The sequence below is a fragment of the Schistocerca cancellata genome, chromosome 5 (assembly GCF_023864275.1).
Source record: "Schistocerca cancellata isolate TAMUIC-IGC-003103 chromosome 5, iqSchCanc2.1, whole genome shotgun sequence".
Classification (NCBI taxonomy): Eukaryota; Metazoa; Arthropoda; class Insecta; order Orthoptera; family Acrididae; genus Schistocerca; species Schistocerca cancellata.
Window position 1 is genome coordinate 619,166,238 of NC_064630.1, and position 23,260 is coordinate 619,189,497.

Consider the following 23,260-nt stretch of genomic DNA (forward strand, 5'->3'; position numbering starts at 1 on the left):
AGGTATAGTTACCAGTTTCTAAACTGAAATCACTCCAAGGCAAAGATTCAGATATGACGAAATGTACCAAATATTCTTCACATCACTGAGCATTTGAGAGAAAAATTACATGATCTCAAAAGTACAGGCTTCAAATAAAATCATATAACACTTAAAAGCTTTTAGCACTGGGCGGAATAATGTACACAAACTCACAGTAACACCCAACTAAACTTTAACTGGATACATCGAGTGACATATACATCAATTTCAAGAATGTTTTAAGAAAAGACTCATACAGCAACTCTAATAATAAATTTGAAGGTCAAACTTTTACAAAATATTCTGAGCAACCTCCTGATATTGCAAATGGTTCCACAGGGTGGTAGAAGCCATGAGACTCCACAAGAACGTGGCCATGTTTTCCATATTAACTGGTCCAGAAACATACACAACACTATTATCACACACACAATAAAATTAATAGTAATATAACGTGGCAACAAACAGCTGAGTCTCATACTCTGGGGAATAGATTTAGGGATTAGCTGCGACCCTTTCTTCAATACTGCTCTGTTTTCCAATATAAGAAAGGGCAAGTAAAGCCAAATAATTGGTACCAGTTTCTATAACGGAGAGCTCATCACGTCTTTTATGCGCCGCCCGGATGGACGGAAAGTGTTGCTTTGTCTCCCGCCACAAAAAAAATTATTTTTGAATAGGAATTTTACGTCCCCTTTCGATGGAGCGGTCCAGAAATAATCCAATGCGATATGTATCACTAGGACAGTAACACATGACGAATAGCCAGTACTGTAGCAGCCACTCGCGTGCGAGCACAAGCAGATTTATAACAGGCATAACAAATTCTTGGAAGTTTGTGGCATATGCAAAGGGAAGAGCACTGAGCAGCCACTCGCGTCTGATGAAAATGTCGAGCGTACCAGAGATGCGTTCGTACGGAGCCCTCGGCAGTGCACGAGACGGGCAGTCATGGACCTCAACTTCCTCAAACAAGGATGCGGAGTGTCCTGAAACTACGCCTGCATATGAGGCCTTACAAGTTGCAGTTACGACAGAAACTGCGTCCTAGTGCCGTAACAGAAGGTACGAATTTTGGATTTCAGTTCGAGGGTATGGCAGAGAACACTTTTCTCGAACGTCTCATCTTTTCGAACGAACCGACGTTTCATCTATCAGGTAACGTAAAGCGCCGTAATGTAAAAATTTCGAGGTCACAAAATCTTGGCGTAGTCAAAGAACATGAAAGAGACTCACCGAAACTGAACGTATTTTTTGCCGTTTCTGTTCACAAAGTTTATGGATCTTCCTTTTTTTTTGGAGGAAACTGTGACGGGAATGTCATACCTGGACTTGCTGCAAAATCGGTTGTTTCCTCGCCTTCACGAAGATACCAGTGCTTACATTTTTATGCATGATGGCGCCCTGCCTCAGTTCGCCCTTTCAGGTGCAGTGGTTTCTTAAAAACACCCTCCCACTACGTTGTACTGTAAGAAATGGACAAGATATTGTTCGCTGTTTTTGGTCTTCCAGGTCAGCAGACTCACATTTTGCGATTTTGTTACTGTCGGCTTACATAAAATACAGAGTCTTTGTCACATCTATGCCAGCTACGCTTCAAAAACTTAGCAACTGAATTGGCGAAGCTGTCGATTCAGTAAATAAGGACTTACTGATTCGTGTGTGGAATGGAAGGGATCACAATTTCGATATTTCCCGAACATCGTGTGCTGCTCATGGTGAGTGAATGACATAGTGATTGAGCGAACACAAAACTTTGAACCTTCCTATTTCCAGTGATATGTGCAATGTGTTTCTATCTTCCACAGTTTGTCTGTAATAAATTGTTGAACTCTAGTCTATCTTTTTGAATCAAACTGTATACATCAGTTTTATTACGAGACTATGCCATCCTTCTCGAAACTACAGAGCAGAAATTACTAGGCATCAGGGGATATTACTTCTTCTTCCAAACACTAGTTCGGTCGCAGGTTCGAATCCTGACTCGGGCATGGATGTGTGTGATGTCCTTAGGTTAGTTAGGTTTAATTAGTTCTACGTTCTAGGCGACTGATGACCTCAGAAGTTAAGTCGCATAGTGCTCAGAGCCATTTGAACCATTTTTGAACACTAGTTACAAGACATGCCTATCCGAAATAATAGAATCGAGTCGGTAAATTCTGACAATAGAACTCTGCGGTAGAAAAGTTTCTGCCTTCTACTAACCTTTTCGGAAATGGATCAAGCTTTAATAGCGACTTACCGGTTTTAAAACCGTAATACTAGCAGTGGGGTACGTGCTTCTGAAAATGTTTTCAAAATGAAATAATTTTTTTTTCCATTCGACACAACTGTGACTGTCAGCAGTTACCAAGAATCAGTTATAGTGGACTTAAAAAGGTCTGATAGGAACCACAATACTCTTAACACACATCAAATATGGGAGAAAGCCAGGACCATGCCACTGTTGAAGATATTCTTGGAAACAGAAAACCATACAGCAAAAATGTGACTGATACTATGAATCGATCATGGTTTCACTAACCATCGCATAGCATATCACTACTATGAAATTATTATTTACTATAGATGTCATACATATATTCCTCTGGAACCAATAATGACCTTCACTGATGCGGGATTTTCATTCTTCTGTAAACAATTTGTGTCACTATTATGCAAATATAATAATTAATATATCTGGAATATTAACATGTGTCAGCAACGGCCTTCTATGTTGCTAGGATTTTACATACTCCCTGAAATCAAGTGATATTTCAGCATTCTCACATATCTTTCACATCCCGGGGTCTTAATAATTCCGAAGGTATATCAGGTGCTCTAGGCGAATTGCTCTGGGAAATCCTTCTAGCAATTTCATATCTCCTACATCACCTTTATCCACTTCCTTTCCATAATATTGTTCAGGAAATTACCTACTGAGCAGCCTTCGTAAATACCAAGAGGAAAAAATGAATAACCAAGGAAAGCGTAATTTTCTACGATTCTGGGTGTTGAATGTCAAAACTCAAAATGTGGTAGGTAAGATTATAAAATCTGGAACATGAAACGCAATTTTAGTGGACGTTATTGAAGTACAATGGCAGGAAGATAAATACAGGTTGATTTAAACAGGAACGCAATGGTATAGTGGGAATAACATTCAATGCGTACAGAAAGATAAGAAAGAGAGTGGTTACAATGAACAGTGATACGGTTATACTCTTCAGAATCGATAGCACACTAACATCAAAACCAGTAGTTCAGGCATGCATGCCGACTTTACGAGCAGAATATGAAGAAACAGAAAGTGTATGATTGTATTCAACAAGTACTTCACCAAAAAGGAGGAATAAATGTCTTAACAGTTGTATGGGATCTTAGAACTGTAAAGGAATACAAAACAGAGTTACAGGAAAATATTGAGTCGATAGGAATGAGAGAAAGAAAGATTCCTTGAGTTCTGAAATAAATGGAAGCTCTTTCCTTTTTGGTAGTTAGTCTTCTGACTGGTTTAATGGTGCCCACCACGAATTCCTCAGTTTCACCGAAAGTTGTTTTGATTTTCCTATATGTTGCGTCAGTCCTTCCAACACTAATTTCTTTTTTAATTTCTACACATTTTTTCCGAAGCCTTTTCGTCTTCGCTTCTCTGTACGTCCTATTTCTTACGTTCCACAGAGACTTGTATTTCTGTATTCCGGAATTTCGCTGAACATTTTTGTACTTCCTTCTTTCAGCGAGCAACTTAAGCACTTCTGTTACCTATGGTTTCCTTGCAGTTACCTTCTTTGTACCTATGTTTTTCTTTCTAGCTTCTGTGACTGTCCTTTTTAGTGATGTTCATTCCTCTTCAACTGTACTGCCTACTGAGCTGTTCCTTATTGCTGTATCCATTTCCTTAGAGAAGTTCAAGCGTACCTCGTCATTCCTTAGTACTCCGGTATTCTACTTCTTTCTGAATTGTTTCTTCCTGATTTCTCTCTTAAACTTCAGCCTACTCTTCATCACTACTATATTGTGATCTATATCTGCTCCCAGATATGCCTTACAATCCAGTACCTCATTTCAGAGTCTCTGTCTGGCCGTGATGAAACCTAACTGAAATCATCTCGTATCACTCACCGTTTTCCAAGTATACCTCTTCATCTTGTGATTCTTGAGCAGAGTATTCGCTGTTACTAACTGAAATTTATTACATAGCTCGATTATTCTTTCTCCTCTCCCAAGCCCATATTCTCCCGTAATCTTTTCTTCTGCTCCTTCCCATACAACTACATTCCAGTCCCCCATGACTATTAGATTTTGATCCCCCTTTATATACTGTACTACCTTTTCAATATGCTCATACACGTTCTCTATCTCTTCATCTTCAGCTTGCGACGTAGGCATGAATACCTGAACTATCGTTGTCGGTGTTGGTTTGCTGTCGATTCTGGTAAGAATAGCCCTGTCACTGTACTGCTCACAGAAACACACTCTCTGCCCTACCTTCCTATTCATAACCAATCCTACACCTGTTATACCACTTTCTGCTGCTGTTCATATTACCCTATACTCATCTTACCAGAAATCCTTGTCTTCTTTCCACTCCACTTCACTGACGCCTACTATATCTTGATTGAGCCTTTGCACTTCCATTTTCAGATTTTCTAGTTTCCCTACCACGTTCAAACTTCTGATATTCCACGCCCCGACTCGTAGAACGTTATCCTTTCGATGATTATTTAATCTTTTTCTCGTGGTAGCGTTCCCGTTGGCAGTCTCCTCTTGGAGATCCGAATGGGGGACTATTCCGGAATCTTTTGCCAATGGAGAGATCATCATGATACTCCTGCAATTACAGGCCACATGTCCTGTGGATACACGTTATGTGTCTATAATGCAGTGGTTTCCATTGCGTACTGCCACCTCATGCCGTTGATCATTGCTGATTCTTCCGACTTTGTCCACCCCTAGGACAAGAGAGTGCCCTGAACCTCTGTCCGCTCCTCCGCCCTCTTTGATAAGGTCGTTGGCAGAATGAGGGTGACTTCTTATACCGGAAGTCTTCGGCCGCCAGTGCTGATTATTTATCAAAATTTAAGCAGCGGCGGGAATCGAACCGTGGCCCGAAGACGCAACCCCTTTTTTATCTCAATTTTTTTCTATATTGTTCGTTGAATTTGTTATGCGCGGACGCCGTTGACACCCGTTTGCGGTATTCTTTGATCCATTCACTCAGTTTTTTGTTGCAGAGGGTAGCTAACCCTGTGACTGAACACGCTGAGTTATCGTGCCGTCGTCTAGATGACGGGGAAACCGTGGCCTGGTCAGATGAGTCCGGACTTCGGTTGGTAAGAGCTGATGGTAGGGTTCGAGTGTGTCGCAGACCCCACGGAGTCATGATATTAAATGATCAAAATGGAACTGTGGAAGCTGGTGGTTGCTCCATAACAATTTGCACAGTGTTTACGAGGGATGAAGTCCTCTGGTCCAAATGATCTGACGATTGAGTCGAAACGGTTAAGTTCAGCTTCTTGGAGACCACCTACAGCCATTCTTAGTTTTCACGTTCCAAAACAGTCATGGAATTTTTGTGGATGATAATGCACCTCGTCACCAAGCCACATTTGTTCGCCATTGGTTTGAGGAACATTTTGAAGAATTCGAGCGAATTATTTGGCCACCCAGGTCGCCTAGCATGAACCCATCGAACATTGATGGGACATAATCGAGAGGTCAGTTCGTGCATAAAAGCCTGCACCAGCAACACTTTCGCTATTATGGATGGCTGCAGTGGCATCATGGCTGAATATTTCTGCAGGGGACTTCCAGCGACTTGTTGAGTGAAGCCACGTCGCGTTGCTGCACTACGCCGGAAATAGGAGGTCCGACACAATATTAGGAGGTATCAAAAAATGGCTCTGAGCATTATGGGACTCAACATCTTAGGTCATAAGTCCCCTAGAACTTAGAACTACTTAAACCTAACTAACCTAAGGACATCACACACACCCATGCCCGAGGCAGGATTCGAACCTGCGACCGTAGCAGTCCCGCGGTTCCGGACTGCAGCGCCAGAACCGCTAGACCACCGCGGCCGGCTAGGAGGTATCGCAAGACTTTCCTCACGCCACTGTAAGCCTTAATACGATGAAAAGTATTTCTGAAATTGTACAACTTAACCATACCACTGTAATGGAATTTCAACATGGACAGTCGGAAATACAGAAAGGATGACAACAGATGTGTTTCAGATAGGGTTCTATAGAAGGACGATGAAAATTACGCTGAAGAGATAAGAAATTGAGGAGATTCTCCTCAGAATAAGCGAGGAAATGAGTATGTGAGGCACACTGACAAAACGAAGGCATCAGTAATGACTTTTAACTGCACTGGAGCGAGCTGAGGAGGGCCTAAACTGCAGAGTAAAACAGAAATTACAATATACACAACAAATAACTGAGGACGTTGAGTGTAGAGGCTTTCCTGCGATGAAGAATTGGGCACAGGAGAGGAATCCACAGACGGCTGCACCTAGCCAGTCAGGAGGGGGATAGCATGTATTGTTGAACCAAAACGTTACGATCATTGCCCACCATGAGAATTACTTCGAGCAGATAGTTAGAGAACCAACTCGTGAAGCTAACGTTTTAGACCTCATAGCAACAAATAGACCGGAACTTTTCGACTCCGTGAATGTAGAAGAGGGTATCAGTGATCATAAGTCAGTGGTTGCATCAATGACTACAAGTGTAATAAGAAATGCCAAGAAAGGAAGGAAAATATATTTGCTTAACAAGAGTGATAGGGCACAAATCGCAGAATATCTGAGTGACCACCATCAAACGTTCATTTCTGAGGAAGAGGATGTGGAACAAAAATGGAAAAAATTCAGAAACATCGTCCAGTACGCCTTAGATAAGTTCGTACCGACTAAGGTCCAAAGCGAGGGGAAAGATCCACCGTGGTATAACAATCATGTACGAAAGGTACTACGGAAACAAAGAAAGCTTCATCATAGGTTTAAGAGTAGTCGAATCATAGCTGATAAGGAAAAGTTGAACGAAGCGAAAAAGAGCGTAAAGAGAGCAATGAGAGAAGCATTCAATGAATTCGAACATAAAACATTGGCAAACAATCTAAACAAGAACCCTAAAAAGTTTTGGTCATATGTAAAATCGGTAAGCGGATCTAAATCCCCTATTCAGTCACTCGTTGACCACGATGGCACCGAAACAGAGGACGACCGAAGAAAGGCAGAAATACTGAATTCAGTGTTCCGAAACTGTTTCACTGCGGAAAATCGTAACACGGTCCCTGACTTCAGCCGTCGCACGGACGCCAAAATGGAAAATATTGAAATAAACGATATCGGAATTGAAAAACAACTGCTATCACTTAGTAGCGGAAAAGCATCCGGACCAGACGAGATACCCTTAAGATTCTACAGTGATTATGCTAAAGAACTTGCCCCCTTTCTATCAGCAATTTATCGTAGATCGCTGGAAGAACGTAAAGTACCTAGCGACTGGAAGAAAGCGCAGGTCGTTCCCATTTTCAAGAAGGGTCATAAATCAGATGCGAATAATTATAGGCCTATTTCGCTTACGTCAATCTGTTGTAGAATAATGGAACATGTTTTGTGTTCTCGTATTATGACGTTCTTAGATAATACAAATCTCCTTCATCATAACCAACATGGATTCCGCAAACAGAGATCATGTGAAACTCAGCTCGCCCTATTTGCCCAAGAAATTCACAGTGCCGTAGACACTGGCGAGCAGATTGATGCCGTATTCCTGGACTTCAGGAAGCCATTTGATACGGTTCCGCACTTACGTTTAGTGAAAAAAATACGAGCTTACGGAATATCGGACCAGGTTTGTGATTGGATTCAGGATTTCCTAGAAGAAAGAATACAACATGTCATTCTTAACGGTTCAAAATCTGCAGATGTAGAGGTAATTTCGGGAGTACCGCAAGGAAGCGTGATAGGAACTTTATTGTTTACAATATACATAAATGACTTAGTTGACAACATCGGTAGCTCCGTGAGGCTATTTGCAGATGACACGGTTGTCTACAAGAAAGTAGCAACATCAGAAGACTCGTACGTACTCCAGGAAGACCTGCAGAGGATTAATGCATGGTGCGACAGCTGGCAGCTTTCCCTAAACGTAGATAAATGTAATATAATGCGCATACATAGGGGCAGAAATCCATTCCAGTACGATTATGCCATAGGTGGTAAATCATTGGAAGCGGTAACGACCGTAAAATACTTAGGAGTTACTATCCGGAGCGATCTGAAGTGGAATGATCACATAAAACAAATAGTGGGAAAAGCGGGCGCCAGGTTGAGATTCATAGGAAGAATTCTAAGAAAATGTGACTCATCGACGAAAGAAGTAGCTTACAAAACGCTTGTTCGTCCGATTCTTGAGTATTGCTCATCAGTATGGGACCCTTACCAGGTTGGATTAATAGAAGAGATAGACATGATCCAGCGAAAAGCAGCGCGATTCGTCATGGGGACATTTAGTCAGCGCGAGAGCCTTACGGAGATGCTGAACAAGCTCCAGTGGCGGACACTACAAGAAAGGCGTTACGCAATACGGAGAGGTTTATTATCGAAATTATGAGAGAGCACATTCCGGGAAGAGATGGGCAACATATTACTACCGCCCACATATATCTCGCGTAATGATCACAACGAAATGATCCGAGAAATTAGAGCAAATACGGAGACTTACAAGCAGTCGTTCTTCCCACGCACAATTCGTGAATGGAACAGGGAAGGGGGGATCAGATAGTGGTACAATAAGTACCCTCCGCCACACACCGTAAGGTGGCTCGCGGAGTATAGATGTAGATGTAGATGTAGATGAGACAGAATGCAGTCTGATGGCGCTGCGTACACACGATGCTTTAAGGAAACTGCGTAAGCGGAGCAGGGACGAAGGGGGAATCATTCTAGCCACGACAGTGGCAGGAAATGGGGAAACACACTGACGCAAGCGACTTTGACAAAGGGCAGATTGTTATGGTGCGGCGCCTAGGAACGAGCCTTCTCGGAAATGACGAAGCTGGTCGTCTGTTCATATGCTACTGTCTCGAGCATCCAAGAAAAGTTGTTGCAGGACGCCGAAACCACAAAAAAGGCGACAAGGTGTTGGACGTCCACCCCTCGTCACAGAACGTGGTAGTTGGAAGCATGCCCGCTCTGTGAAGCAGTGAGCATGGTTTTATCGAGACTGGTACATAGTTAAGTGGAAAGGTGTCGCCCGGTCGGATGAATCACATTTCTTGTTGCACCAGGTCGATGTTGGTGCCCAATTGAACAGCTGCTCGGAACGTACACCTTGCCACACACGCAGGCCAGTGGCGACAAAAGAATAGTTCAAATGGCTCTGAGCACTATGGGACTTAACATCTGAGGTCATCAGTCCCCTAGACTTGTTGTTGTTGTGGTCTTCAGTCCTGAGACTGGTTTGATGCAGCTCTCCATGCCACTCTATCCTGTGCAACCTTCTTCATCTCCCAGTACCTACAGCAACCTACATCCTTCTGAATCTGCATAGTGTATTCATCTCTTGGTCTCCCCCTACTATTTTTACCCTCCATGCTGCCCTCCAATACTAAATTGGTGATCCCTTGATGCCTCAGAACATGTCCTACCAACCGATCCCTTCTTCTGGTCAAGTTGTGCCACAAACTTCTCCCCAATCCTATTCAATACTTCCTCGCATTCGGGAGGACGACGGTTCATTCCCGCGTCCGGCCATCCTGATTTAGGTTTTCCGTGATTTCCCTAAATCGCTCCAGGCAAATGCCGGGATGGTTCCTCTGAAAGGGCACGGCCGACTTCCTTCCCAATCCTTCCCTAATCCGATGAGACCGATGACCACGCTGTCTGGCCTCCTTCCCCAAACCAACCCACCAACCAACCAATACTTCCTCATTAGTTATGTGATCTACCCATCTGATCTTCAGCATTATTCTGTAGCACCACATTTCGAAAGCTTCTATTCTCTTCTTGCCCAAACTATTTACCGTCCATGTTTCACTTCCATACATGGCTAACCTCCATACAAATACTTTCAGAAATAACTTCCTGGCACTTAAATCTATACTCGATGTTAACAAATTTCTCTTCTTCAGAAACGCTTTCCTTGCCATTGCCAGGCTACATCCTCTCTACTTCGACCATCATCAGTTATTTTGCTCCCCAAATAGCAAAACTCCTTTACTACTTTGAGTGTCTCATTTCCTAATCTGATACCCTCAACATCACCCGACTTAATTCGACTACATTCCATTATCCTTGTTTTGCTTTTGTTGATGTTCATCTTATATCCTCCTTTCATGACACCATCCATTCCGTTCAACTGCTCTTCCAAGTCCTTTGCTGTCTCTGAAAGAATTACAATGTCATCGGCGAACCTCAAAGTTTTTATTTCTTCTCCATGGATTTTAATACCTACTCCGAATTTTTCTTTTGTTTCGTTTACTGCTCGCTCAATATACAGATTGAATAACATCGGGGAGATGCTACAACCCTGTCTTACTCCCTTCCCAACCACTGCTTCCCTTTCATGTCCCTCGACTCTTATAACTGCCATCTGGTTTCTGTACAAATTGAAAATAGCCTTTCGCTCCCTGTATTTTACCCCTGCCACCTTTAGAATTTGAAAGAGAGTATTCCAATCAACATTGTCAAAAGCTTTCTCTAAGTCTACAAATGCTAGAAACGTAGGTTTGCCTTTCCTTAATCTTTCTTCTAAGATAAGTCGTAAGGTCAGTATTGCCTCACGTGTTCCAGTATTTCTACGGAATCCAAACTGATCTTCCCCGAGATCGGCTTCTACTAGTTTTTCCATTCGTATGTAAAGAATTCGTGTTAGTATTTTGCAGCTGTGGCTTATTAAACTGATAGTTCGGTAATTTTCACATCTGTCAACACCTGCTTTCTTTGGGATTGGAATTATTATATTATTCTTGAAGTCTGAGGGTATTTCGCCTGTTTCATACATCTTGCTCACCAGATGGTAGAGTTTTGTCAGGACTGGCTCTCCCAAGGCCGTCAGTAGTTCCAATGGAATGTTGTCTACTCCGGGGGCCTTGTTTCGACTCAGGTCTTCTAGTGCTCTGTCAAACTCTTCACGCAGTATCGCATCTCCCATTTCATTTTCATCTACATCCTCTTCCATTTCCATAATATTGTCCTCAAGTACATCGCCCTTGTATAGACGCTCTATATACTCCTTCCACCTTTCTGCTTTCCCTTCTTTGCTTAGAACTGGGTTTCCATCTGAACTCTTGATGTTCATACAAGTGGTTCTCTTATACTTAGAACACGTCCATGCCCGAGGCAGGATTCGAACCTGCGACCTAGCTGCAGCGCGGTTCCGGGCTGAACCAGTGGCGACAGTATTACGCTATAGATATATTGACCTGAACCTCCAAGGCATCTCTTTCAGCAGGGTAACTGAATCGTGGTACAGTGATTTGAGGAGAATGATAGCGAACTCATGTTAATCTCTTGGCCACAAAATTTGCCTGACCTGAACCTGATGGAACAAATGTGGGACGCTATCGAGTGTCAGATCCGCGCACACAAATTACCGGGAACTGCGTGACCTACGCGTAGACGTCTGGGGCTCATACTTCCGGGATCCTACCAACGACTTCTCAAATCAAGCCACGTAATATCGCTGCTGTGCTGCGTTCCAAAAATGGAGCAACACACCACTAAGCAGATGGTCGTAACGTTTGTAATCCTGCCACATCAGCCTTGACTTCCTTATTTAGTACTGGCTTTCCATTTGACCTTTTGACAGTTGTACAGCTAGTTCTGTTTTCTTCAAAGCGAATTTATGTTTCTCACAGTCATCCCTGCTATTGCATCACCGCATTCCTGCTCTAGTCACTCCTAGTTTTCAATTTGCGCTTTCTGTTAGTCTCTTTTTTTCGACACCTGCAACCCCTTTTGCCTGCTTTATTTCCTACATTTTCATAGCTCCCCCTTTCATCTAATTCAATGTTCAACGTCTTACTTGCGATATCAGGATCTATACTAGGTCTTGTTATTTTTGCTTATACACTCTACGACAAAAACAGAAAAAACTACGCACCACAAAGAAATTATCTGAATTGAATGGAAATCGATATATATGATGTACATGTACACGCAAACAAATGACTACAGTTTCAGAAAAATTTGATGATTTAATCAAGAGCCAGAGTTTCACAAATTGAGCAAGTCAATAATGCTTGGTTCTCCTCTGGCCCTTATGCAATGCAATCAGTTATTCGGGTTCGCATTCATTGATAGACTTGTTGGACGTCCACCTGAGGTATATCGTGTCAAATTCTGTTCAAATGGCGGGGTACAGCAACAAAATTTCGAGTTGGTTGAAGGGCTCTACCTATAATGCTTAATCTTGCTCAGATATAAACCCAGGATATCTTGCGATGAAGGGAAACAAAACCGGGCGTAGAATATCGGCGACGAACTGTACTGTAAGGATGTCGCGGATGACAACCAAAGGGGTCCTGTTATAAAAAGAAATATCACCCCAGACCAGCTCTCCTGGTTGTGGAGCCGTATGGCCGGCGATAGAAAGGTAGGTATCCCACCGGTGTCCAAGATTTCTCCGTGTCGCCTGCGATGGTCATCGGGGCTCAGTTCGAAGCGGGACTCATCACTGGAGACAACTCTACGCTAGTCAATGAGATTCCAGGCCGAAGAAGTTTCTGGAGACGGCTCCGACAGCGGTGAGATACGAACCTTACTGTCTTCCTCCATAAGATCCAACACCCAGGAGTGCCATTTCTTGTCACAGCTGGACCCCATTGGTTCTCATCCGCAGTACCTTTACAGCATGGTGGTACGCCGCCGATATTCTACGCTCCGTTTTGTTGCCCTTTATGACAAGCCATCCTGGGAGTACATTTTAGCAAGATAATGCCCGGCCGCACAAGGCGAGAGATTCTACTGCTTGGTTTCGTGCTTGTCAAACCCTGTCTTTGCCAGTGAGGTAGCCAGATCTCTCTTCAAAACAGAACGTTTGGGGGAGTATACATAGGGTCCTCCAACCATCTTGCAGTTTTGACGATCTGATGCGGATTTGTCAAAGCGAAGGAGAAGATAGGGTTTCAGGGCACTCTCTTGCTCTTCGGGTGGGAAACTACCCCTAAAGGCGGAGGAATCAGCAATGATCAACGGGATGACGGTGCAGAAGGCAATGAAAACCACTGCATATCCACAGGACAAGAGGCCTTTAATTTAAAAAAAAAAAATTTTATTAAAATGTCATGATGATGTTTCCATTGGCAAAAGATTTCGGTATAGTCCCCCATTCAGATCACCAGGACGGGACTGACTGGGGAGGGGTGATTATGAGAAAAAGATTGAATTACAAACGAAATTATAGCTTTCTACGAATCGGAGCGTGGAACGACAGAAGTTTGAACTTGGTAGGAAATGTAGAAAATCTGAAAAGGAAAACACTAAGGCTCAATCTAGATACAGTGACGCTCAGTGAAGCTAAATGAAAGGAACTCAGGGATTTCTTGTCAGACTAGTTTAGGGTGATATCAGAAGTTGCAGAAAATGGTGTAACTGGAATAGGGCAGAGAGTGTGTTACTGTGAACAGCTCAGTGATCGGGTTATTCTCAATAGGATATACAGCATACCAACACCAATAACCATAACTAAGGTATACATTCCGTCGTCGCAAACAGAAGATGAACAGACGGAGATATTGAACGGGTAAGTCAGCATGTAAAGGCAGATGAAAATCTAATAGTCATGGGGGATTGGAATACGGCTGTAGGAGAGGGAGTAGAAGAAGGGTTTACGGGAGAATATGGGCTTGGTATTAGATACGAGAGAGGGGAAAAACTAATTGAGTTCTACAATAAATACTAGTTTGTAATAGCGAATATTCTGTTCGAGGGTCAAAAGAGGGGGAGGTACACTTGGAAAAAGCCAGGAGATACGAGAAGATTTCAGTTAGATTACATCGTGATCAGGCAGAGATTCCAAAATTAGATACTGGATTGTAAAGCGTACCAAGCAGCAGATATACTCAGTTCACAATTAAGTAATGATGAAGAATAGGCTGAAATTTAAGAGAGTGGTCAGGAAGAATCGGTGCACAAAGAAGTACCAAGAAGTGAAGAGATACCTTTGAAGTCCTCTGAGGCTGTAGACACTGCGATAATGAACAGCTCAGTAGGCAATACAGTTGAAGAGGAATGGTCGTCTCTAAAGAGGGCAGTCACAGAAGTTGGAAAGAAAACCGTAGGTCAAGGAAGACAACTGCGAAGAAACCATGGATAACCGATGAAATACTTCAGCTGATTGACGAAAGAAGGAAGTACAAAAATGTTCCGAGAAATTCAATAATTCAGAAAGAACGAAGTACATAGGAAGTACAGGGAAGCTAAGGCAAACTAGCTACATGGAAAATATGCAGAAATCGAAAAAGAAATGATTGTCGTAAGGACAGATTCAGCATATAGGAGAGTCAAAACTACCTTCGCTGAAATCAAAAGAAAGGTCGGTAACATCAAGAGTTCAATGGTAATTCCACTGTCAAATGCAGAAGAGACAGAGGATCCAGAATTAGAGTCAGAATTTAAGAGAGCTTTGGAAGACTAAAGATGAAATATGGCACAAGAGACAGATGGCATTCCATCAGAATTTCGAAAATCATTCGGGAAAGTGGCAACAAAGTGACTATTAATATTGGTGTGTGGAATGCATGAGACTCGCGATATACCACCAGTCTTTCGGAAGAACATCATCCACACAGTTGCGAAGATAGCAAGTGCAAGAATTATCTCACCATCAGCTTAACATCCCCTGCATTCAAGTTGCTGACAAGAATAATATGCAGAAGTATGGTAAAGAAAACTGAAGATACGTTAGGCAACGCTCAGTTTGGCTGTAGGAGAGATGTTGGCACCAGAGAGACAGTTCTCACGTTGCAGTTGATAATTGAAGCAAGACTGAAGAAAAATGAAGACACGTTCACAGGATGTCTCGCCCTGGAAAAAGCGTTCGACTATGTAAAATGGTCCATAGGTTCGAAATCGTGAGAAAATTAGAGGTAAGCTATAGAGAAAGGTAGGTAATATAAAATATGTACAGTAATGACGAGGGGACAATAAGACTAGAAGACCAAAAACGAAGCGCTCGGATTAAAAAAGGTGTAAGACATGAATGTAGTCTTTCGCATCTATCGTTCAATCTATACAATGAAGAAGCAATGACAGAAATAAAAGAAAGATTCAAGAATTTTATTAAAGTTCAAGGCGAAATGATATGAATGATAAGATTTGTTTATGACTTTGCTGTCCTCAGCGAAAGTGAAGGAGAATTGCAGGATGTGTTCAGTTCAATTAACAGTCTAGTGAGTACAGAATATGGATTGAAAGTAAATCGAATAAAGATGAAAGCAATGAGAAGTAGCGGAAATCAGGACGTCGAGAAACTTAACATGACAATTGGGGATCACGAAGTAGACGAAGTTAAGGAATTCTGCAACCTACACAGCGAAATAGCTTATGACTGGAACTCGCGGAAAGACATTCCTGGCCAAGAGAAACCCGCTAGTATCAAACATCGGTCTTAACTTGAGGAAGGAATTTTTGAGAATGTACATTTGGATCACAGCATTGTATGATAGTGAGACGTGGACTGTGGGAGATGTGTGATGTGGTGCTACAGATGAATGTTGAAAATTAGGTGGACTGATAAACTAAAGCATAAGGAGAGTATCCGCAAAATCAACGAGGAAGGGAAACATGGAAAACGCTGTCAGGAAGATGCGGTAATATGATAGGACATCTGTTAAGGCTTCAGGGGTAACTTCCATGGTACCCCAGGGAGCTGTAGAGCGCAAAAACTCCAGAGGAAGACAGATTGGAATACATCCAGCAAATAATTGAGGACGTAGGGTGCAATTGCTACTCTGAGATGAAAAGGTTGGCACAGGAGAGGAAAGAAAACGTGGCAATTGAACATAATCCCTCAGAACGACATCCACCAACTCTGCCAATCAGTGCCAAGCCGAGTAACTGCTTGCATAAGGGCCAGAGGTGGACCAACGCGTTATTCACTTGCTCAAACTGTGTAGCTTTTTCTCTTGAATAAATCATCCAATCTTTCTGAAATTGTTCTTTTTCTGTACATGTACATCAGATCTAATGATTTCCATCCCATTCGGATAACTGTTTTGTAGTGTGTCGTGGTTTTTTTCCCTTCTTTCTTAGAGTGCATTTTCATCTGCTGCGTTAAGTATTTCATTTATAAAAGCTAACTTTATCTAACTCTACGCCTATTTGTCGTCTGTTGCATCCGCCTTCGTAGTCTTCCAATTTCAATAGTCAGAAGTGTACATTCTATAGGTTTATGACCCTGTGTGTGATAGCATACAGTGCACAACATATATAATACGTAAATGAGGGCCATTTCGTCTTTAACAGTTTTCCGTTAATATATTTGGAAAAAGATGGATATAAAAGATTTGGAGCCATCAGGCCACAACTGTTTTAATATGTTAGTAATGCTGCCAAGAAGCACATGAACAATAACCACTGTGCTAGATACTGATGTCTGCAAACCACTGCGCAATGCATGGCAGAGGTTACTTCACATTGTACTAAGTATTATGATTTCTTCCTATTCCGTGGCGCGAGAAGAGCGTAAACTGAAAATGTTGGCTTACAAATTTTCTTCGAAAAATCTCAATTCATATGCTCTAAATGCGACATCCTGAACTTGATCACAAAATATGGTCAACTCGAGAGAATACCGTACTCCATTACCTACGCGAGATCCTTGAACCTACTGGGAGAGTAAAACTAGCACAGAAAATGCGCCTACAAAAACCCAAGAGTATCTGCTGAAAGACATACATCTACAATAAAAAATTTCTCTCCAGACGTGTAAAACTCTGGCCCAATACATAGTTCTCAATTCAAAAGGACATGAATGCCACGCTTCAGATAAAACGCGACACAGAAAACATCCTGAATGAGAAACGCAATATTATGAGAAATATTATCGGCTGAAGTACAACAGGAGATGGCTACAGACTAACATCCTGGAAAACAGCAAACCTCGTGGCACACATTTGAATAATATTAAGGTTTTATAGGCCCTCCACAGATTCCCAGTGACATGACTTCCCACCAACATTTTAACGTTACACGAAACAACTGGTTTCGACAAATCAAAACGCTCTAAAAAGAGCCCAGGTAAATTCATCCGAAGTTATAGACAGAAACGCGAACGCACTTAAGGCTGACAGGTAGTAAGTGCAGTGGGAGAACGAAACTGCAAATAAATCAGGAATAAAATGAATTGGAAAAAGGAAAAAAGTTTAACGGTAATTCAGAAGGTTGAATCATAAACGTTGAATGATTTCATAGTGTGCAATTCCATCTGACATTAATAATAATTACTATTATTATTACCATTATATGCAAATTAATTATCCCCTCATAATATACTTAAAAAATGGTTCAAATGGCTCTGAGCACTATGGGACTTAACATCTGTGGTCATCAGTCCCCTAGAACTTAGAACTACTTAAACCTAACTAACCTAAGGACATCACACATATCCATGCCCGAGGCAGGATTCGAACCTGCGACCGTAGCAGTCGTGCGGTTCCGGACTGAGCGCCTAGAACCGCTAGACCATCGCGGCCGGCCAATATACTAACATTTTATTTATTTATTTATATAGCTTACGCCCACATTGGGGCACTAAAATCAAACATAATACAACAGAGTCTACAATAATTAAATTTAGGTCTTAGCAGTCAGCAATTTCTTCGTTTCCCAAAACTTCTTCATTCGCTGTGATCTGGTTGCTCGTTCTTCTGCAGATATGACACACTTCTTCCGTTCTGATGGTTTGAATGTCAGCTGTGTGTATTTGTTCTTCAGAAGCAGTTTCTCTTCTCTGTGTTGAATTTGGTGTGTGGAGATGTTCAGTTCATCCAGATCACTTTGTACTTCCTTAAATCAGATGTTTTTGGTTTTACTGTTCCAGAAGTAGCCAAAAATTAGCTTCAGGATTCTAGTATTTGGTAGGCGAGATATGTGGCCGAAAAATGCAATCCTTCTTTTCTGCATTGTATCAATAATGGATTCACTTTCTTTATACACTACTGAAATGGGCAAAAGTCTCCACTGCCAATTAATTTGCTGTTTCTTACTGATAATTGATCGGAGTATTCTTCTATCAACTTTCTGCAATTTTTCAGTTGTTGCTTGAGTATTTACTATGAATAGTGTTTCACTTGCATATGTTGCTTCCGGTTTAAAGACGGTGGAGTGATGTCGAAATTTAGCATTTATTGAGAGATAATGTTTTTTGTAGGTTGGCCACGTGGTTCTCTGCGCTCGCTGAAGGTTTTATATTTTATATTTGTGTTTCATTTTTGTTTCATATTTATATTTTATATAAATTAACAATTTTTTAAAAGGATTGGATATTGTGGAGAAACAGAGTGTAATACAAAATTCGGGTAAGAGATGAGGTGGGAATGTAATTTTTAATTTGTGACTATACCGATTTATAAATGCAATCGAAGAAAAATTACAAAGCATACAGTTATGCTAAATGAACATGTCAGCGTTAACGAAAGTTAAAAAAAATAGATATTGCAGGGTTCTGATTGCGTATATGACTATTTCTTGTTACTACTAACCATTATCAATTCGCGGTATAGACTCACATTTGACAGACAACGAAATAGAATGGAACATGAACTGTGTCAGATGTGTTTACTAGAGCATCGAATCGGGAATAACATTATGCTTGTACGTACGTAAGGTGGACTAGATAATTTCCCAAATATTACTGTGTTATATAAAGGAAGTAAGTCTTAGTAGCAACTAATGAATAATATTTATTACATTTTACGTTCGTTTGAATTCAGGCAAATTTGCCTTTCTCAAGAGTAGAGCGATAGGAGCATGACTTACAGCAGCCCGCCTCCAGTGTTTCAGATCAGGCGCTAAGCTATTTTCACTGCTGCAGCTATCACACATAACTCATGTTCTTCAAATAAAAAACATCATTCGCCAATATCTAGAACTATTAGCATTATGAAAATGAGTGAAGCTTTCCGCATATTCAAAAAAAAAAAAAAAAAAAAAAAAAAAAAAAAAAAAAAAAAAAAAAAAAAAAGTTCCGATGTGTGTGAAATCTTATTGGACTTAACTGCTAAGGTCATCAGTCCCTAAGCTTACACACTACTTAACCTAAATTATCCTGAGGACAAACACACACACCCACGCCCGAGGGAGGACTCGAACCTCCGCCAGGACCAGACGCACAGTCCATGATTGCAGCGCCTTAGACCGCTTTTTTCTTATCTCATTTTGTCCGCTTTTGTTCGTTGCATCTACTCGGGGCGGACGTCGTAAGACATTCGTTCTAAGTTCGTTGTTCATCGATTAACTCAGTTTGTTTGTTACAGAGGGTAACTAACCCTCTGACCAAACACGCTGAGATACCGTGCCGGTTCAAAAAAAAATGGCTCTGAGCACTATGAGACTTAACTGCTGTGGTCATCAGTCCCCTAGAACTACTTAAACCTAACTAACCTAAGGACATCACACACATCCATGTCCGAGGTAGGATTCGAACCTGCGACCGTAGCGGTCACGCAGCTCCAGACTGTAGCGCCTAGAACCGCATGGCCACTCCGGCCGGCTACCGTGCCGGCTTCGACCGCCCGGCTAATCCCACGCGGCTCCGCATCTTCGTTAAGATCAATAGTTTACAACGAAACCGGTATTTTACAGTCAAGGAGATGCTAGAAGTAGGGGAGAGTTCTCAGTACTTTGAAATTTTATAGTTTTCAAGGATAAGCGAGTACTATTATCTTTGATAACAGAAAATTACATGAAAAAAATTGAAAGTGGAATTCCTGTGCCACTAATTATTAGTTTTACGTCATGGCCACAATGCTTTTGAATACCAAGTCTTCCAGGATTCAATGACAGTAAAGAGAAAGAAGTTAGTACTCACTGTCTTCTTACTATCAATAACGAGTTCAAGCCAAAAATTGTAGAAAAATCTGTTGAATATGTTGTTTGATTCCTTTTTTAATGTACTTTTCAAATTGTTCATTCATGATCCCTGTTGTAGTATACTTCAGCACAATTTAAGAACTGTCAGTTTACACAAGAAAAGTAGTTTTTCGAATATCTAGGTAAATTGAATGAAGTAACTTCGCCACTAGTCGACAATGCTGTTTTATTAATGCTTTACTTTCAGACACTTCTAGATAGCAACATCGAAAAATGAAGACAAAGTTGAGGGAAGAATATTTTACTGTCCATCTTCCCATTGACGTACATACACTGCCTAAATTTCGTAAGATTTGACCGAGTGCGGGTCTCAGTTTCTTTACAGTTACGCGTCTTTCTCAAATTCTGTACTAGACTACGAGGCGTTTCTGATTTTATCTGAAGAACCGATCCAAGTACGTAATCTGCGCCATTGCGAAATTGCACGGTGACAATCCGTACAACAACAAGATGACACATTTGCTGGAAGTCTCGTCATTCCGACCACGGCCGCAATTTCGCCACGTGCGCAGCTGGTCGTGACACGTAAACAACTTGTTTCATGGGAAGTCTCTCAGTCTGGTGCGTGACCGTCACGGAGGACAAAGTGAGGGGACCTTCGTAGCGATAACGTCTTCTCCGCCTGCGCATTTCGCTTACAAAAGGCGGCTGTCTGCTTCCATTGTAGAACAATATGTATGAAGCTAAGATTTACAACTGTCCGCTAGATACTACTATTCCGACGTGGAATTATTTTTCTGTTAAAATTTCGCATTTATTATTGTTAAACAATCGTAGGCCATAACACTGGCCGAGTAATTTGTTTAAAATGAGCATTTAAGGATCAGTGTTGAACCAAAATTGCGCGCATTTCACTCGTGGTCTAGACATAGCGTCTTAGATTCATAATCAAAACATCTTAGGTACCGGGTCCGAATGCCACCGTTGCTTAAATTTTGATTAATAGTCAGCATTGGCGGCCGAAGATTCCCGGCATGAGAAGTCACCCTCATTCTGTCAACGGCCTTGTCAAAGTGGGCGGAGGAGCGGACAGAGGTTCAGGGCAATCGTCCTATGGGTGGGAAACTACCCCAAAAGGGCGGACGAATCAGCAATGATCAACGGCATGAGGATGCAAAACACAATGGAAACCACTGCATTAAAGACACGTACCGTGCATCCAGGATATGTGGCCTGTAATTGAAGAAGTGTCATGATGATCTCTCCATTGCCAAAAGATTCCGGAATAGTCCTCCATTCGGATCTCCGTGAGGGGACTGCAAAGGGAAAGGTTACCATGAGAAAAATATTGAATAATAAACGGAAGGATAACGTTCTACGAGTCGGGGCGTGGAATGTCAGAAGCTTGAACGTGCTAGGGAAACCAGAAAATCTGAAAAGGGAAATGCAAAGGCTTAATCTAGATATAGTAGAGGTCAGTGAAGTGAAGTGAAAAGAAGACAAGGATTTCTGGTCAGATGAGTATAGGGTAATATCAACAACAGCAGAAAATGGTATAACGGGAGTAGGATTCGTTATGAATAGGAAGGTACGCCAGAGAGTGTGTTACTGTGAACAGTTCAGTGAAAGGGTCGTTCTTATCAGAATCGACAGCAGACCAACACCGACAACGATAGTTCAGGTGTGCACGCCGACGTCGCAAGCTGAGGATGAAGAGATAGAGAAAGTGTAGGAGGTTATTGAAAGGGTAATACAGTACGCAACGGGAGATGAGGTACATTTGGAAAAGGCCCGGTGATAAGTGGAAGATTTCAGTTAAATTACATCATGGTCAGACAGAGATTCCTAAATTAGATACTGGATTGTAAGGCGTACTTAGGATCAGATATAGATTCAGATCACAATATAGTAGTGATGAAGAGTAGGCTGAAATTTAAGGCCAGACGCTGTGATCGAGCTGTTCCAGGCGCGACTGGTACCTTCGCAGGTTCGAATCCTGCCTCGGGCATGGATGTATGTGATGTCCTTAGATTAGTTAGGTTTAAGTAGTTATAAGTTCTAGGGGACTGATGACCTCAGATGTTAAGTTCCATAGTGCTCAGAGCCATTTGAACCATTCAATTTTTTGAAGTTTAAGACATTAGTCAGGAAGAATAAATATGCAAAGAATTGTCATACGGAAGTACTAAGGAATGACGAGATATGCATGAAGTTCTCTAATGCTACAGATACAGCAATAAGGAATAGTTCAGCAGGCATTACATTTGAAGAGGAACGGACATCTTTAAAAAGGGACATTACAGAAGCTGAGAAGGAAAACATAGGTACAAAGAAGGTAACTGCGAAGAAACCGTGAGTAACAGAAGAAATACTTTAGTTGATAGATGAAAGGAAGAACTTCAAAAATGTTCCGGGAAACTCAGGTATACAGAAATACAAGTCGCTGAGGAATGAAATAAAGAGAAAGGGCAGGGAAGCTAAGATGAAATGGCTGCAGTAAAAAAAGTGTGAAGACATCGAGAAAGAAATGATTGTCGGTAGGACAGGCTCGAAACACAGGAAAGTCAAAACAACCTTCGGTGACCTTAAAAGCAAGGGTGGTAACATTAAGACTGCAACGAGAAATCCACTGAAATGCAGAGGAGAAGCGAATAGCTCAAAAGAATATATTGAAAGCCTCTATGAGGGGGAAGATTTGTCTGATGTGATAGAAGAAGAAACAGGAGTCTATTTAGGAGAGATAGAGGATCCAGTATTAGAATCAGAATTTAAAAGAGCTTTGGAGGACTTAGGGTCAAGTAAGGCAGAAGGGATAGATAACATTCCATCAGAATATCTAAAATCATCTGGGGAAGTGGCAACAAAAAGGCGATTCACATTGGGGTGTAGAATATATGAGTCTGGCGACATACCATATGACTTTCGGAAAAGCACCATTCACACAATTCCGAAGAAGGCAAGAGCTGATGTGTAAAAGAATTATCGCACAATCAGCTTAACAGCTCATGCATCCAAGTTGCTTACAAGAATAATACACAGAAGAATGGAAAAGAAAATTGAGGATGCGTTAGATGACGATCAGTTTGGCTTTAGGAAAAGTAATGGCACGAGAGAGGCAATTCTGAGGTTGCAGTTAATAATGGAATCAAGACTAAAAAAAAATCAAGCCACGTTCATAGGATATGTCGACCTGGAAACAGCGTTCGAAAA